Source organism: Palaemon carinicauda, chromosome 8 (genome assembly GCF_036898095.1).
Source record: "Palaemon carinicauda isolate YSFRI2023 chromosome 8, ASM3689809v2, whole genome shotgun sequence".
In the NCBI taxonomy this organism is placed as follows: Eukaryota; Metazoa; Arthropoda; class Malacostraca; order Decapoda; family Palaemonidae; genus Palaemon; species Palaemon carinicauda.
The window spans coordinates 145188356-145194517 of record NC_090732.1 but is presented as its reverse complement, the minus strand read 5'-3'; the positions used below and the strand labels follow the sequence as shown (position 1 = coordinate 145194517).

Below are 6162 nucleotides of genomic sequence, written 5' to 3'. Positions count from 1 at the left end.
CACACACACACACACACACATATATATATATATATATATATATATATATATATATATATATATATATATATATATACATATATATACTCAATAATACCTTGGCTTATGAGTAACTCAGAATATGAGCATTTCTGTATGTGAACATAAAATTTCAATTTGGTACATTAACACTGTATCGGTCTGCAAGGAAAAAATTCCCTCTGCATGTGCATTTTTTGTAGAAAAGTACAACCTAGACTAGCATGAAATTAGGCAAGTGGTATTAAAGCACGTTCATGTGGAGATACTGCTTTCTGGCGTTGCAAACAATTGCACTAGTCAGGAAAAACTAGCTACATGAGATTATGGTTTCATTGTCCTGGCTCGTGGTCTTATTACAGCCCTTTGCTACTTGCAGAGAACTTACGAATTTTGTACAAGTCACCTACCTTTATCATTTTTTTTTCTGGCAAGGAACCGGTTTAATTGTATAAATCACAGAATTTGTAGATTAAAATGGATACTCAGAAAATTAATATATTTTCTTGATATACCTGTTAGGTGATCTTACGGAAATATGACCTTCCACGGTCCAACTTGGCAATCAGTGTTGACTGCTTGATGTATAGTTTAGCAGCAAGATCATAAAAGATGGCTCATGCGACACTTCATCCGAACGCACAGAATATGATGTTTCTACTCATACAGCGAACCAGCGACCTACTTTCCAGGGGAACAGGCGTCTATGTACCGTTGGCTGTTATGTACCACCGGCTTCTATGTACCATCCCTGGCTGCTATGTACCATGCATGACGGCTATGTATCTGGCTGCTATGTACCATGTATGGTTGCTATGTACCTCAAATAGTATTAACACATAAGTACCTTATGTAAATTACAATATTGAACTTTAAAAAGTTAATATAAACCATTACAAAGTTATACCCAGAACGGTGGAGGACTCTGAACCTACCTAACTACCTAACATAGAAAAAACAACAAGCTAGCTGAGCAGTGGCTCAGCTAGCTTGTTGATGGCTGGAGGTGAACAGTTATTGAACTCTATGCCAGATAGAGTGAACAGATTTTCAAGGTTCGAAGCCCCGCCATGGCTCCTTCGAGATTAGTGGATCTGCTCAGCATTTACTTCCTAACTCTAGTGGACGTGCACTCTCAGTCATCCTTTTTATACCACCATGGCATCAGCGGCTTCCCTTTGCTCAGGATGTGGATTGTGTGTTCGCCCTAGGCAGGAAGCTCTTATCTGTGACGGATGCAATAAGTGGCACCACCGCTTATGTGGTACAGAAATATCACAATCTGACGATTGAAAGATGGTCAAGTTTTCATGTGGTGTTGCCAAGACTGTCCTGACTGGATGGAAGTTTCAGGTACAATTATAATTACATTTTCTTTTTCCTATTATCTTTTTCATAATTATCTTTTTGTTTTCCTAAGTCTGTTGATAGGACCATATAGCTGGCTTGGGTGTGTGTGTGTGGGGGGGGGGGGTGGTCCTCACTTTCATTTGAATGTGTCAATATATTCCTAGTTGAACAGCAGCCTGCAACAATCAACAACACACCCAATGACTTCAATATCTTACTTCCTATTGATAACATCACACCGGTTGCAGAAACCTCATTAGTTGATGAAGCGTTACCGATAACCATCCTTGCAGACACTCCTGTGACTTATAAAACTGTTTTCGGTGGAACAAGAAAAGGCAGCTCTCTCCTTGGGATTCATTGGGTTTTACGTACACCAGGAAGCGAGAGTCGTCTGTATCAGTAACATGGATATGCTGCTACCGTGGTAAAAAGTGCTATGTAGCAATTTCACAGCAAGTAGGAACAATGAACTTCAAAAGTGGAAACCACCAACACACACATCCTGGGGATTTTGGTGCTGAACTCAAAGTATCAACACGACCTTTCGATAAAAAGTCAGCTTTGGAATGACCATTTGCATCATCTGGGGAAATAGTAAAGAAAGCACTCTCAAGCTGTGAAAATTCAGATGTTCCCTTACCAAATATAAACACTCTAGTCACATGCACCAATCTCTCCAGAGAAGGACAACGTCCAAAACACCCTGAAGATACCAGTTTTGAATTAAACAGAAATCATGTTCCCCAGGACTTTCTTCAAGCTGATCTATTTGAAAATGGGCAACAGCATCTCACATTTGCAACGTCTATTCAGTTGCAACACATGTCCAAGTCTAAAACTTGGTACGTGTCGGCACTTTTAAACGTTTGTACTCCTTTTGTTCAACTTTTAAGTGTCCAAAGTTTTATAAAGAAGGATGAAATTTTGAAACAGGTTCCATTGTGCATTGTCCTAATGTCAAGAAGAAAGAAAAAGGACTACGTAGCTGTCCTAAAAAAAATCACTGAGTTAACACCAACATCAGTTTGTGAGGTTGTTGTGGATTTTGAGAAAGCACTGGTCGGTAGTGCGATTGTGCCTTCCCGAGACTTCCATTCATGGATGCTGGTTTCACTGGGCCCAAGCAGTGTACCGAAGAGTAAAAACACTAGGTCTACAAAATGCCTATATTAATCAACTCTCTGTAAGACAATTCATTCAGCAGTTAATGGCGCTGCCAAAATTACCTCCATCACATATAGAGCCAGCTTTTCGCCATATCACTAGCCAGCCACTTCCTGATCAAGGATTAAAAGATCTCTTTACTTACCATAATAAAATATGGATCAGGAATGAGATGCATCCTCCACATTCTTGGAGCTGTTACAAACGCCCTGTTCGGACTAACAACGATGTAGAAGGGTGGCACCATACGATTAACAGAGTAGCAAAAACCAATTCAATTAACATATACTTCTTAATTAGTATACTCCATGATGAAGCCAATAGAATTCCCATCATTGTAAAACTAGTTAAACAAAAGAAAATGCACAGATACCATAAAAAGCAAATTGCCCTTGATGACCTCTGGATGAAATATGAGAGCAAATTCATATCAGCGTCAGACTTTCTAAACCGCTGTGGCGAGCTGATGGATCATGTAGAGGAATAAGAATGCATCAACAATGTAGCATGCTGAATTCTATTGTTTGACAACTTTTAATTATTGTATATAATTTCAATATGTTTATGGCTTTGTGTTTTATATCCTTGCGTGTTCTTATTTCCTTTCTTGGTCTCTGGTACATAGCAGCCTTGTTTGGTGCATACAAGCCAAAGTAGTGGTACATAAGAGCCAGTACATAGCAGCCCAACAATGGTACATATAAGCCAAACAAGTGGTAAATAGGAGCCGGCACATAGCAGCCGACGGTACATAGCAGCTAGCATTCCTCTCCAGACTGTTAATTTGTTACTTTGCCTTCCTCCTCTCTTAACCCCTTTTAGAATCAAAGCTATGATGGTCATCAGTTACTGGCCCGGTCAATCAGTGAGGGGCAAAATTAAGTAAAGAAATAATTCAGATAAGTAAAATTACATTTCAGTTGAATGGTCACTACCATATTATTATTATTATTATTATTATTATTATTATTATTATTATTATTATTATTATTATTATTATTAATTGCTAAGCTACAACCCTAGTTGGAAAAGCAAGATGCTATAAGCCCAGGGGCCCCAATAGGGAAAATAGCCCAGTAAGGAAAGGAAACAGGTAAAAATTAAATATCTTAAAAACAGTAAAAACATTAAAATAAATATTTCCTATATAAACTATAAATACTTTAACAAAACAAGAGGAAGAGAAATTAGATAGAATAGTGTGTCCGAGTGTACCCTCAAGTAAGAAAACTCTAACCCAAGACAGTGGAAGACCATGATACAGAGGCTATGGCACTTCCCAAGACTAGAGAACAATGGTTTGATTTTAGCGTGTCCTTCCCCTAGAGCTGCTTAGCATAGCTAAAGAGTCTCTTCTACCGTTATCAAGAGGAAAGTAGCCACTGAACAATTGCAGTGCAGTAGTTAACACCTTGGGTTAAGAAGAATTGCTTGGTAATCTCACTGTAGTCAGGTGTATTAGGATAGAGGAGAATCTATAAAGAATATGCCAGACTAATCGGTGTATGTGTAGGTGAAGGGAAAGAACCGTAACCAGAGAGAAGGATCCAATGTAGTACTGTCTGGCCAGTCAAAGGTCCGCATAACTCTCTAGCGGTATTATCTCAACGGGAGGCTGGTGCCCTGGCCAGCTTACTACCATAGCGACACTTCATTTAGTCTTCTGATATAGACATCGTTGGACTTAAGTGATAACGTGTAGAAGCAACAGTTGCCATTGAAATTCTGTATAGTTAACAAAGAAAAAAACTTATTTATGTTTGGTGGCAAGAAAATCCAATTGTAGATATTTGAAGTTGTATTCTTTGTTTGCATTTCTCCAAGTTAATAAATGACATTACTCAAATGCATTTTGTGAATTTAAAGGGGACTTTCCTTACAATACATTTTTCAATAAAATTAGAGAAGATAAATAAGTATGCTTGCGGTAAAGATTATAAATGTAAGTTACATTTTCAATTTATAAGGAAATAAAGGGATGCCTCATAAAGTTTATTAGAGAAGACGCCGTCTTATAAGATATTTTGCACGTACACTTTCCAGTTTTGAAATAATCCAAGATGAACATGCGACCTAAGTTTTCCAAAAAAATACATATACTTGCCTTTGTCCATTCCCAAATTAATGAATAGAAAGAATAAGCGTGCGAGCAACCCTAAAAATAGAACACTACCACCTTGCGTTGCGTGATTCAGACTCGCTTGGCTTCGACTCGCTTCTCCGAAATTATTTGTTTTTGTTTAAGCGTGTCTTCTTTTTCTCCTTCTTCTTCTTCTTCTTCTTGTATTCTAAAAAAGATTTTACGAGTACCCATATCGTTTGTATATTTCTGTTCAAAGGGAGCGTCTATTTCTGTATATATTCATTTATAGGTGCCTAACTTTATTCTATTGGTAGTTTCCTCAAATAATATTAAGAAAACTGGCAGAGAACAAGAAATAATAGATTTTGAATCCACTCGAGAACCTGGTACGTTTTAGCGTCCAAAACAATTAAAAAGAAATAGAAAATGCTGAGAAAGTACAGAATGTTAACATCATCTACACAAGAGATTTACAGACGAAAAAGTGTTTGGAAATGAGATTAGAATTGTCGGTTTATCACCCAATTAACCTTTTGGAAATCCTTCGTCAAATTTTCAATGTTCTGCTGTAACGTTGCTTTATAATTGTCTTTTGAAATCAACGTAAAATCTTGTAAACACAATCTAGAGTTTCGGAGCATTTGGTACCATTACGAAGTTCACAGAAATGTATTTGCGTGTTCATCGATATAACATACAAGTTATCGGAAACAAACAGAGCTATATACATATACATACATATATATATATATATATATATATATATATATATATATATATATATATATATATATATATATATATATATATACGCACGTATATACTACGCATATACATGCAAACATACACACAAATATATATATATATATATATATATATATATATATATATATATATATATATATATATATATATATATATTGCAAGCTGGGCTACAACCCTAGCTGGAAAAGCAAGATGCTATAAGATCAAGGGTACCAAATGGGAAAAATAGCCCAGCGAGGAAAGGAAAGGAAATAAAGAAATAAATAAACCGCAAGCGAAGTAATGAACTATCAAAACCTTTCATATATAAACTATAAAAACTTCAAAAAACAGGAGAGAGAGAGAGAGAGAGAGAGAGAGAGAGAGAGAGAGAGAGAGAGAGAGAGAGAGAGAGAGAGAGAGAGAGAGAGAGAAACAAGATAAAACAGCATGCCCAAGTGTACCCTCAAGCAAGAGAATTCTAACCGAAGACATTGGAAGACCATGGTACAGAAGCTATGGCACTACCAGAGACTAGAGAACAATGGTTTGATTTTGAAGTGTCCTTCTCCTAGAAGAACTGCTTACCATAGGCAACGAGACTCTTCTACCCTTACCAAGAGAAATGTAGTCACTGACCAATTACAGTGTAGTAGTTAAGCCCTTGATCGAAGAATAGTTTGGTAATCTCAGTGCTGTCAGGTGTATGAGGACGAGGACACAGGAGAATGTGGAAAGAATAGGCCAGACCATTCGATATTTGTGTGGACAAAGGATATATATATATATATATATATATA

General features: G+C 36.9%; 1 pseudogene; it reads left to right on the top strand.

Annotated features, from left to right (window-relative positions):
- The first annotated feature begins 1176 nt into the window (after positions 1-1176).
- On the top strand, positions 1177-3022 carry LOC137645480 (uncharacterized; annotated as a pseudogene).
- Positions 3023-6162: the final 3140 nt, after the last annotated feature.